Source organism: Adiantum capillus-veneris, chromosome 28 (genome assembly GCF_014529385.1).
Source record: "Adiantum capillus-veneris isolate H3 chromosome 28, ASM1452938v2, whole genome shotgun sequence".
NCBI classification, from domain to species: Eukaryota; Viridiplantae; Streptophyta; class Polypodiopsida; order Polypodiales; family Pteridaceae; genus Adiantum; species Adiantum capillus-veneris.
In genome coordinates, this window is record NC_140958.1 from 111,128,297 (window position 1) to 111,141,003 (window position 12,707).

The 12,707-nt window shown below is 42.3% G+C and overlaps 1 protein-coding gene across 1 annotated transcript in view; it reads right to left on the reverse strand.

Moving 5' to 3' along the window:
• LOC147421099 (uncharacterized) overlaps window positions 1–12,707 on the reverse strand; it is a 55,648-nt gene that overhangs the window by 13,597 nt on the left and 29,344 nt on the right. The window lies entirely within an intron of this gene.

A 12,707-nucleotide genomic window follows, 5' to 3' on the forward strand; every position in this document is an offset into this window, starting at 1 on the left:
ATAGCTTTACCTTTCCAAGTCTAGCTCATCTTTCCCTTGATGACACCACGGCTACCATGCCTACCCCAATGATGGGCATGCCGAGAAACACGCCATGGACTTCATTTGTTAGTAAAGCACCGCTACATGGTAGCTCAATGCCTGCAACAGTACCTACAAGTGTGTACCAATCGTATACACCCATGGGTCCTTGTTCTCATGTAGCACCTACTCCTCCCATTGTTTCAAAAACCTATGCTCCACAACCACAACACCCAAGTTCTTATTTCCATGGGACCATACTAGCTAGCATTAGCATGTCACATCCGACGTCTGCTATGCCTAGGGTCACACATATGAACTTTGGGCCACCACATGGCACAACACCGTACCAAAACGTCGAACCCAAGGGCTTCCTATGCTCCAAGCCCAATGCCAATACCTTCTCCGCATGTAGTCTCTGGAGCACCTCCACCCACAGTGCCTGCTCACTTAGGTGACTTGGCAACATTTGCTCAAGCTATTGGTCGATCTATTGCTGAGAATATGCGTAACATGCCTGATAGAGAGCCTAGAAGTAAGGCAGTACAAATAGCCAAGCTAACACAAAAATTTAGTGGAGATGGGGATGTGAGAAAGCATATCGAAAGTGTTTGAACAAATATGCGATTCTCTAGGAGAACACAATGACCTGCATAAGAGTAATGCTTTAAGCCTAACCTTAAGTGGGAAGGCATGGGATTGGTATAGAACCCTAAGGGTAAAAGAAAAAATGATTTACCCTACTCTTAGGAGACTATCCTTAAAAGAAGACATACGAGAGGGAGTGCTTTGGGGTGTAGCCTCTCAGCTCTAGAAAGCCCAATGAGAGGAAGGAGAGTCGGTGAGAGACTTTATTAGTCGCTTGAAGCATTTGAATTCTCGTTGTAATCCAAATGAGCGCTTAATAAGAATCAATTGCTTGATAGATTCATTAGGTGATTACGACATGAGGATATTTACAATGGCCTAGTCATTAGAGGTATCACCACTTGGGAAGCAGTCACCACCAATGCAATCCAATTGGAGGACAATTTAATGATTCAAGGAGAAAGAGTGTTTGTTGAGCCTAAATATATTAGCTCGCAAGCATCAAGGCATCAGCCAATGACCCTAAAGCCTATTGCTAAGGAGCCAAAGATATCTGAGATGACTTTAGCATATCTCACCAAGGCCATTCAATAAAGTCTTAGAGACAATCGTGCTCTGCAAAACAATCATATATAACCAAGAAGAGGGCAACAATGGTGCTCAGTTTGCTATGGTCCGCATAGTACCAGTGAATGCCCTACGTTCATCGTAAAATTTAATGGGAATTGCAATGCATGTGGGAGGTATGGTCATCAAGGTAAAGATTGCATAGTATTCAAATGCGCAATGACCAATAGACCAACCTTAGCATGGAAAGACACACCTCGAGTGCCTGCATTGATGCCGGCCCCACCTCTTGAACAAACAGCACAACACATGGTCCCTAGGGCCCAAAATGTTGTTCAAACAACACCCTTACCACCTCTGGTGCTAGGACCGCAACCACCACATCCGAGAATCACTTCAGTGAATCAAGTGGGTTGTGAGTCATCTATTGCTTGTTTGGAAGGCTATGAGGAAGATATGGACCCTAATATTGCCTATGGGATGGATGTGCTTGAAGAAAGTCCACAATACTACATGGAGGACTATTGGGGACAAGTCAAACCTGTATATCAAGTAGCTGCTCTTGCGGCAAGAGGCCAAAATATTAATTACATTGCTAAGAGACCACCTCTTCAATGCTATGAGTGTGGAGGTCCACATCGTGTAGTCGAGTGTCCTATTAGGCTACAAAAGAATACCACACTAATGCAAACCAATCAAGCGAGCACGTCTACAATGCCGATACTCATGTGTAATTGATGTGGCATAGATCATAAGATTGCCCAATGTCCAAATAATCCAAATGCACCGAAGATCACGCCATTAAACTTGATTGAAGTTACCGAGGAGCCATCACAAAGTACACTTGGGGTACCAGTAAACGTACTGACATGATCGATGCTCCAAAAACAAAATTATATTCTTCAAGGAAGAGACACGGCATCAAGTGCCCATTCTCAGAAAAAGAAGAAAACACGAAGGAAGAGATCGCAAAAAGCAGCGAAGTCAGACCCCAGTTCAAAGACCAACACAGGGACTGGTACGACCCCGTATATATGAACGACGCTGAAGAGAATTCTGATTCAGGTGAAACCATGGAGACCAAAATGACCAGTAAGATAGAAACCAACAAGGAAGATCTTCATGAGCCACAATGGCCAGGATCCAAGAAGAAGATAGGAACTTATCCAAACCCTATGCAGGAGATTAAGCGAGTCAAGCAATTAAGGAGTTTGGTAGAAGATACCCAAAGGGATCTAGAACCAACACCTAGGCAGATCCAAATTACAGACACCGTGTTCCCTACGCAACAACAACCTCACCAAGTCCATAGACCCTTAGCCATACCTAGTGTCATCCAAGAAGAAAGTGACTTAAAGTCATGGGAAAGTGGGCGTACTCACTTCTTGATGGAAAGAATGTTTACAGAGGGACTACTTGATCTTATCGAAGAAATGGAGATCCCATCTTCCCCAGGTCAAGGACTGAAGTCCAAAAGGTGCCGTTAAACATTGCCAAATTGATGGATTTCATGTCTTCAGAAGTTAAAACCACCATTATGTCCAAACTATATAAAGACCCTCAGCTAGTCTCAGCTCTTCGAGCCTTCCTCAATGGAGAACTAAAGTTTGGGCTACCACAATTTGCACAGATGGATGGACCTGGGGAGATACAAATAGAGGAGGAACACTTAGATCCACAACCCAACCTAGATGAGAACGTTGTTATAGAAATACCTGTTAACAAGTTGGGACAATACTTTGAGGGTGATGAATCCAATGCGACTATACCAATCACTACTAAGGGATTAACTGTGATGGGAATCCTTGATGGTGGCACTGGGGTTAGCATTATGACTAAAAATTGGTGGGAAACTATGGGAAGACCTCATCTTGCGACCACAACCATAGTAGTGAAGATGGCCAATGGGTCTATTGTTAAACCTATTTGGATGCTAGAAGATCTCAAGATCAACGTCTTTGGACATAAAATAAGGATTACCTTCATTGTTATGGATTTCTCCAAACACACTATGGCATCGGAGATGATCTTAGGACGTCCTTTCATGAGGGAAGCAAAAATGGTGCATGACTGGTCTAAAAACCATGTCTACTTGCAGTTCCAAGATTCTATCATTCGAGTGGATCTTGTGACTGGTTGAGCACATCCTCTAGGAAACAGGTTCATAATTGATCATAGATCTGACACCACAGTTCACTCGGCCCCATTGCAGTATTGTTACACGTGTAAAGCGGACACTGATGTTGGGGAAGATTCTCCTTATATGGATGTACTACCTAGGATGACTAAGTCCGACAATGTGGATTGGGTCCACCTAGCAGCAACCATAGACACTTGGGGAAACAAGGGGACGACCTGGGTAACACTTGAGGGGGATGAAATGCCCGTGCCCTTAAATAAGCTACAAGCAATGCATATAGCTTCTGACAAGACTCATTCTCATATAAAAAAGAAAACATGTAAGTGGGTCCCTAAAGCTTCTTTAGCAACCATAGCCAATGCTAAAAGACAAGAGCCTGGTAAGAGACGTCCCATTCACCCCAAGAAATGTAAAGAAAAGTTGCGTTGGATTCCTAAAAAACTATTGGAAGCCCAAGGCTACTATAAAGGAAATGATCAAATCTGGGGGCCAAAACGTAAATTGTGCTCTTACTTGTCACCGGGCCCATGTGAGCTCAATCATGTGGCTCCAAAATGAATTGAAAATCGTGGAAAGGAAAATATCACGGAATGCTACACACCCGCTCCAGAGCTAGTTTGGGTACCAAAGAAAGAACGATTTGTTCCACCTAGCTCAAGAACAGGGAACTCAAATGAAGCTTCTCGCTCTTCATGTAATTCCTATACGAAAGTAGAAGCTTCGACACAACCTCCACCTACCATTGTACATATCCATACAAGCAAGAAAGAGTTTGCATCTCCCGTTGTATATTCACCATCTACAACAACGTTGCAAATAAGATCATGGGAGAGTACCTTACCACCCTTGCAACTAGATGAAACACATAGGGAGGTCGAAAACTATTGGTTAAAGCCTTCACCAATAACAACTATTGGTTAAAGCCTTCACCAATAACAACTTAGAACAATTGGTTCCAAAAGGTGACGACATCATTCCAAAAGGTATGATCTACCCAAGGAAGGGGGGAGTGTTTGCTAACATCCATCATTCACTTGTTTCCCTCTCAACCTTCCTCCCCGACCTCTCAATCTCCCAATCTTAGGGAATGTATATATAAATCCTTATACTCACAAAAAAAAAACAAAAATAATAAAGAGCAAGAGCAATTAGCAAACGAGTATGCACAATAAAGGTAAAACATAGACCCAGACCTACACATTCACATCCGATACACTGAAAGAAAGACCTATGTCATTAAACACCTTTGATCCTCATCACTCGAGTAATGGAGGGTAGGTAGGATTAGTACAATAGGAGTGTTTCTGTTTTAGAGTTTAGTGATCAACGAAGTTATTTCTTCCCACTGATGTGCCTCCTAGAGGTATTCTTTGTGTTTCCTCGTGTGTACAAGAACGCGTTGCTGTGGTTAGGATTTGGAACCTCATGGAATCTTTATCTCCACTCACTCTTCAAATCGAGTGCAATTATCAATGCAAACAAGTGTTTCTTGTCCATTAGCATTGCCCCTTATCTTTTTGCATCCATGTTTGTCTGCTTTAATTGTGATTGGTAGCATAATATTCAGTACATTTGCTTAGTACCAAGCATTAAATTCAATGTAAATTTTTGTCATAATCACTTGACTAGGTTTAAAAATCAAGCAGTCCGACTAAGCTAGTTTGACCAATCTAGGTGTTAGAGATCTTCTCTTAATACCATGGGGAATGCCTTCCTAATTATCAAACGTTACTTAGGTTCTTAATCCGATTTAGGCAGCATTGTGTGAAATGTACCAGGGCTTTCTAGTGGGCTTAGTCCCTATTGACCTTTAGCTTAAGTATTATAAAGGGAGTTTACTAATGTGATGAGCTTGGGAGGGTAACAGTGTTATATGACCCCCCAAAGTTACAAAATTAAAATGCTGAAAACGAACAAACAAAAAAATCAAAGTGCCACAATGTAAAAAATCTTAAGTGCCACAATGTAAAATCTTAAGCTGAAAACGAACAAACAAAAAAATCAAAGTGCCACAATGTAAAATCTTAAGCTGAAAGAGAAATCTCAGCTTGATTTGGTACTTCACTCACATATATCGCCTATGGTACTAGAGCCCTAGAGGTTCCCAGTGTGGGCGCCTTTCCTTGAAAAGCAAAAAATCCAAGGCATACAAAATAAGCACACACATCAAAATTGAATCACTGTGAAAAGACTTTTGGGGGTCAAAGAAGAGGAAATAAGTCAGGCGATGATTTCATAAGCAATTCCTTTTATCATAGCTTAACTACAAGGTCTTCTAGGTATAGCCTCTACTCAGCCCTCGGACATGAATTACTTGGCTATCGTGATTCAACAACTTAATTGACCAGAGAAAATCAAGAAGGTTGCCCATGGTATTAATAGTCGATCGTTAGTGCCTCTCGACCGTTAAATTAGCAACCCCAAACTTGTTTAATTTTTTACCTTTACAACTGTTTATTCGTTTGATTATATTGCAGTTTAATGTTTATTGCTGACAAATGGTTTAAAATTCTATTACCAATCAAATTGTCTGCTTACAACTGCATATGCTTTTTAGTTGTTTATGAGAATGCAATTAATGTGCCAATGTTGTTTGATTTTGCAGTGACTGAAGGAGTCTAAGGACATTCATCTCAAATGATCTTCCACCTCAACGAACGAGCTTCAACTCAATAACTTCCGAGGACAGAATCTACATTAGAAAGGGGGGCATGTTAACCCTCACGCACAATTCCTATCACCTACAACAGACGCTGTGTTATTTATTTGGTAGAGTCAGGTATCGGGCTTGTCGGTCCAATAGGAAAAGGGTAAGAGTGATCGCCGATGAGAAGCGCACTCTAACTGGAACATTCAAGGGATTAGTTGGCTAAGCATGGGCACCCAAGTGTGAATGGGGCGAGCTCATATAAAAGTCAACTAAACCTAAAATTCACTCATTCTCTCATTTGTGCAATTGAAGAGTGCTCTTGCTCCATCTCCATCTTCTTCTTCTTCTTCTTCTTCTTCATCTCCTTGTGTGTGTGTGTGTGTGTGTGCGTGAGAGAGAGAGAGTGTGATCGAGCATTGCGGCGGCACGACGGCGGCGAGGCGGTTGAGCGCGGCGTAACGGCGGCTCCTTCTTCTTCGCGGCGAGGAATCCTCCACGACTGCAAGCGTAGAGCAGTGAGTGACACACCATCGTCATCTTTGAGCTTACTAGTTTAGGCTAGTTGCATGCTTGGAGCCATTTGTGGCTCGCACACAGTGTATCGGCAAGTTCCTTGCATTGACACGTGTGACAGACGCGCACAATTATGAACTTGTGAAGCGTTAGTCTTTGGTGCCCACGCTTTCCAAAAGATACATGCACAAGAAGAACTCTGATTATAGAGTTTAGGAAGGTCTCTCTCTCTCTCTCTCTCTCTCTCTCTCTCTCTCTCTCTCTCTCTCTCTCTCTCTCTCTCTCTCTCTCTCTCTCTCTCTCCCTTGACGATCTCCATCGAAACAAAGGAGGTGAGATCTCTTTCAGTATTATTTACATGCTACGTTGGACTACTCTCACCTGAAAGAACCACTCTCTTCATTCTCTTATGCACAAAGTTCCTCCCGTGCATAGGAGATCCGACAATTTCTATTACTTATGACTGTATATTTGATATCTTTTATTAATAAATTTCTCCCTCTTGGCTCGCCCATGTACTGTTGGGTCCCAACTCGATCACTAACTTGCTTTGCACTAGTGATGTCACCTCATCATCGACTACAAAATCATGCATATGATCATCAGCTACCCACAAATCGTGCAAACCATCTTGCACGTCACCATGCATACAGTGTCTGGCACCTATTCTCTAATGAGGGGCCCTTAGTTTTGGATAGCTACCTCTTACCGATCACTATGCTCGTGCGAGCACCACCTTATTGCAATATAGAACAAAAATCATGGAGGCATTGCCACGTCAATATCAAGATTACAATGATGTTTTTGAGAAGAAGAATGCAGATCTCTTACCGGAGCATCGACCCTATGATTGTGCTATAGAGCTTCAAGAGGGAACCCAACCCCCTTTTGGCCCAATATACAAGCTATCTCAAGATGAATTGGTAGAATTACAAAAAAATATTGATGAGAATCTTACTAAGGGGTCCATACGGCATTCAAAGTCCCCAGCAGGAGCTCCAATACTCTTTGTAAAAAAGAAGGACGGAACTCTCTGGATGTGTGTGGATTATAGGGGCCTAAACAAGATCACCGTCAAGAATCGCTATCCCCTTCCCTTGATCCTAGAGCTTCCTGAGAGCCTTGGCAAGGCAAGAATATTTACAAAAATAGACCTTCGTGGTGCTTACAACCTAGTCAAAGTCAAAGAAGGTGACAAATGGAAGACAGCCTTTTGCACAAGGTATGGCCACTTTGAATATACCGTCATGCCCTTTGGCCTCACAAATGCCCCAACTGTTTTTCAACATTTAATGAACGATATCTTTTGGGAGTATTTGGATTATTTTGTGGTAATATATTTGGATGATATCTTGATATTTTCCAAGGATCAAAAAGAGCATGAGCACCATGTACAATTAGTGCTTGAAAAGCTTCGTGCATCAGGGTTATATGCAAAGTTGGAGAAGTGCTCTTTTCATCAATCTAAGGTGGAATTTCTTGGTTATGTAATTTTTGAAACGGGAATCTCCATGGATCCAAAGAAGGTTCAAACCATCCTTGATTGGGAGACACCCACCTCCGTAAGAGATGTTCAATGTTTCCTCGAATTTGCAAATTTTTATCATATCTTTATACAGGGATACTCCAAGGTGGTTACAGCAGTCACAAGGTTGACAGGCCATAATAAGTTTGTCTGGGACTCAAAGGCCGCGAAAGCATTTCAAACTCTCAAGCAAGCTTTCACAACCACACCCATCTAATTCACGCGGATCCTACAAAGCCTTTCATCCTAGAAACTGACGCTTGAGATTTTGCCCTTAGTGCTATTCTATCCCAAGTAGGAGAGGATGGTTGAGTACATCCAGTGGATTTTCATTCCCTCAAGTTCTTAGCTGCAGCAATCAATTATGAAATCCATGACAAAGAGCTCTTAGCAATCATCAACTCCTTCGACACTTGGCGTCACCTACTTGAAGGAGCTCCTCATAAGATCACTGTCTATACAGATCACAAGAATTTGGGATACTTCATGGCATCCCGCGTCTTGAATTGTTGCCAAGCCAGGTGAAGTGCTATCCTATCAAGGTTTGATTTTCTTATCTCTTATAGACCTGGCCGTCAACAAGGTAAGCCAGATGCCTTATCAAGAAGATCCTACCTTGCACCTAGAGAAGGCGACGCAGCATTTGATCAACAAGAGTCAGTGATTTTGAAACCTGAGCAGCTTAAGCTAAACGCCACCATGAGCCAAGCTCCTGAAGATTCTACTTTTCTTTCTAAGGTGAAGACGCAAATTGCCAAAGACCCACTTGCTCAGAATGTTAGACAACAACTACAAGGACAAGAGGTTAATGAGGACTTTCAAGAAATTGAAGGACTAATATACTATAAGGGTCTTCTTTATATTCCGCCAGGACCAACACGCTTGGAGGTACGTCAGCAACGGCATGATGTTCCATCAGAGCAGGGCATTTTGGGGTTAATAAGACAATTGAGCTTCTCTCCCGTGACTTTTGGTGGCCTCAAATGTGGAAGCTTGTCAAGGAGTATGTAGGCACTTGTGACACTTGCAATAGATCAAAGGCCCCTCGTCATCGTCCTCATGGGTTACTCCATCCCTTGCCCATTCCAAGCAAACCATGGTCATCCATCTCCATGGATTTCATTGTAGAGCTACCCTTGTCACAAGGATTTGACTCCATTTTAGTAGTCATGGATCGGTTTACAAAAATGGCACACTTCATTCCAACCATTAAAACCATCACCAACAAAGGTACGGCCAAACTCTTTCTACAGCATATCTATCATTATCACGGATTACCGAATGACATAGTTTTTGATCGAGGCCCACAATTCATCTCTAGCTTTTGAAAAGCTTATTCAAGCTACTCACTGTACAAATCAACCTATCCTCAGCCAATCACCCACAAAGTGATGGACAAACAGAGAGAGTAAATTAAGTTTTGAAACGGTATCTCCGTTGTACTATCAATTATCACCAGGATAATTGGGTCGAGCTCCTACCACTAGCAGAATTCTCCTATAACAACAGTTTTCATGCCTCCACCCATCACACTCCATTCTTTGCTAATCATGGTCAACATCCCAAACAGGATATCCACAGACACCATCAAGTCAAGAATCCAACTGCTATTCATCTTACACAACAATTATCTGCAATTCACAAAGAACTTACAATTCATATCAAAGAAGCTCAATCCAAGTATAAGGAAAGTGTAGATCTCCATCGCATGCAGTATCCAAAATACAAAGAAACAAATAGAGTGTGGCTCCTCCTGCGTCATCTGCGTTCATCTCGTCCCTATCAAAAGCTTGATTATCAAAGGCTTGGGCCGTTTAAAATGATCCGTCAAGTCAATGCAGTCACCTATCGACTCTGATTGCCCTCATCCATGAAAATCCATCCGGTCTTTCATGTCTTAGTCCTAGAACCTTGTCACACACCTAAGATCCCAAGAAGAGCCCTACAACCACCTCCTTCGGTTGAGATTCAAGGACATGACGAATATGAGGCCAAGAAAGTCCTAGATTCTCGAGTTTTGCATGGCAGGTTACAGTACTTAGTGCATTGGAAAGGCTATGATGTCAGTGAACAAACCTGGGAACCATCACACAATCTTCAGCATGCATCTCTCAAAGTCCAATAGTTCCATCAACAGCATCCATGGAAGCCCTAGTCAAGGAACACCACTGCTCCTCGTGGAACTCGTCACTAGAGGGGGGGGGTAATGTCATGGATGCTTGAGAGTCAGTCGTTGCCTGCATCATTGCCTGTGTCATCGCCTACATCAATACTAGAAGGCTCTAGAAGAATTTAGAAGGATCTAGAAGATTCTAGAAGGTTTTAAAAAGTAACAAGGCGATTCTAGAAGTTTCTAGAAGCATGGAGAAGATTTCGGAAGAATCTAGAAGTTTTTGGAAAGCTCTAGAAAGTTGAAGAAGAATTTAGAAGGTTCTAGAAGAACTAGAAGGATCAAGAAGGTTCTAGAAGATTCTAACCTGCTCAAGAAAAACGTAGAAAGTCCTAACCTCCTCAAGCACTAGTATAAATAGGGGTCTTGGGCCACAAGCCCCTCAGTCTTGCCAACACCAGTTGTGAGACTCCTATGAGGAAATCCCTCTTCTAGTTCTTATGTTTAAGTCTTGTCCTTGCAATCAAGCCTTGTCTTGTACTCAAGTCATGTAATCCAAGTCTTGTATCTAGCTAGTTAATAAAGTATCAAGTCTCATAATCAATATTAAGCTTATCATCAAGTCCAAGTTCTTGTACATCGTGAGCACCTCCTCTTGCTCTCTTCTAGCTCTATACGCGCTCATAACAACATCAAGTTATGGGCAACCCTACTTTGCAAGCCGAAGTTACCCAACAACTTTGTGCTTATGGGATTTCTCTTCCTCTCCAAGAGGAGAGAGAGTTTAGGAGGCCTCTTGATGAGACTCCCAGAAGGAGCCTTTCTTCCATAAGAGAGTAGAATCCAAAGATGGAGAAAGAAGTGAATCCCTAAGTTCCTCTAAAGATGAGGCTCCATGAAGATGGCAGTCTAGACTATTGCCAAATCCTCCCAAGTCGAAATGGTCAACCCATAGTCCTTCTCCTCATCACTCCCAAAAAAAAGAGAGGAAACAAAGGAAGAAAAAGGCAAGAAAGAGGTCACCCTCTTCCCCTTTTTCTTCACCTTCCTCCTCCTCCGATGAAAGCAATAGTTATTCTCCTAGAGAATACAAGAGGAGAGGACATCGCAAAACTTACCCTGCATGGCGAAGGTCCCAAAAGCTCAAGAAGTTCAAAGAGGGAGGAAAGAGTATCTCTTTTCTCACCTATGATGGCACATTTGGTGCCACCGACAAAATATTGGCCTTCATGCAGCAATTTGATGCATCCTTTGGAGATGAGGGCTTCCCGGAGTCCTCTAAGCTACACCATGTAGCTCTGCACTTCCAGAAATCCGCCCGTCAATGGTGGGCTAGCCTTCGTGGTAATGGCGAGGCCCCAAAGACATGGAAAACTCTACGAGTTTCCATCATGAAGTAATTCCTTTCAAACGATGCAAAGGACAAAGTGCTTATCGAATGGTGGAGCTTGACCCTGCTCTTCAACGAGTCTATCCACAAATATGTAGAGAAGTTTTGGGATTTACATCTCAAAGCTACAATCTTTCAAAGGATAGACTTTGCCAAACAAAGCAACTTTGTACGGTATTACCTGAAGAAATGGCAGAGTATGTCAACCCACAATGGCCCAGCACTATCACCGAAGTCATCCACCATACTATGGTTGCTTTAAGGATCAATTTCCAACAAGGGGCGAGAAGAACTTTCAAGCCCATGGAAAACAAGGATCGAAATGAAGCTAAAGGGAAGAGCAATGCTCAAAACTCTTCCCAAGGCAACACCAACACTAACAACAACAAGGCCAAGGACAAAGGAGATTACAAAGGTAAAAATAAGCTCTCTCCCGAAGAATTAGAGGCCTTTCATAAAGACCATAATTTCTTTAAGTGTGGGGAGCATGGTTATCGTTCTTGCCCCGAAAGAAATGTACGCAATGACACTCCTAGAGCTTCCATGGTTGAAGCTCCAAAAGAGGATACTCATTGCAAAGGTTCATCCCTCTCCTATGCTTGGGGAAAAGTAAGGGAGCATGATGCCCTTATTCTCTTTGACCCTGGCTCTACTCACAACTTCATATCAATAGAGTTGGCCACTAAGTTGGGCATTCAAGCTTTTGAGATGGGAGATATTGTAACTACCGATGCAGCTTTCAAGGGACAGCAAGCCTCCATTACTCCCTTGATTGGGAAGTTGAGGCTTCATGTCCAAAGCTACGTCAACAAAGAATACTTTTTTTTTTAACTCTCCTCTCTACATGACGATGTTATCCTAGGGGCACCATGGTTCAACAGCATGGTTGCCAATATGAAGTTCCCTGAAAGAAGAATCTATTTCACCTACAGGGAAAAGAGCATGTACGTAGATGCTAATGAGTCGAATAATACCATATCCCTGGTAAATACGCTTGCTTTTGATAAGTCAATTAATGAAAAGCTCTATTTTTTTGCTTATATGATTTTTGTTAGAGAATCTGTAAATAATTCTAATGTTTTCACAAGTAGCAATAAAGGGAATCAAGAGAAATCAGAGTTGTCTAATTTTCTAAATGGATTCGAAGATGTTTTCATTGATGACATCCCTAGTGAGCTACCTCCAAAATGAGGGGATGATGAC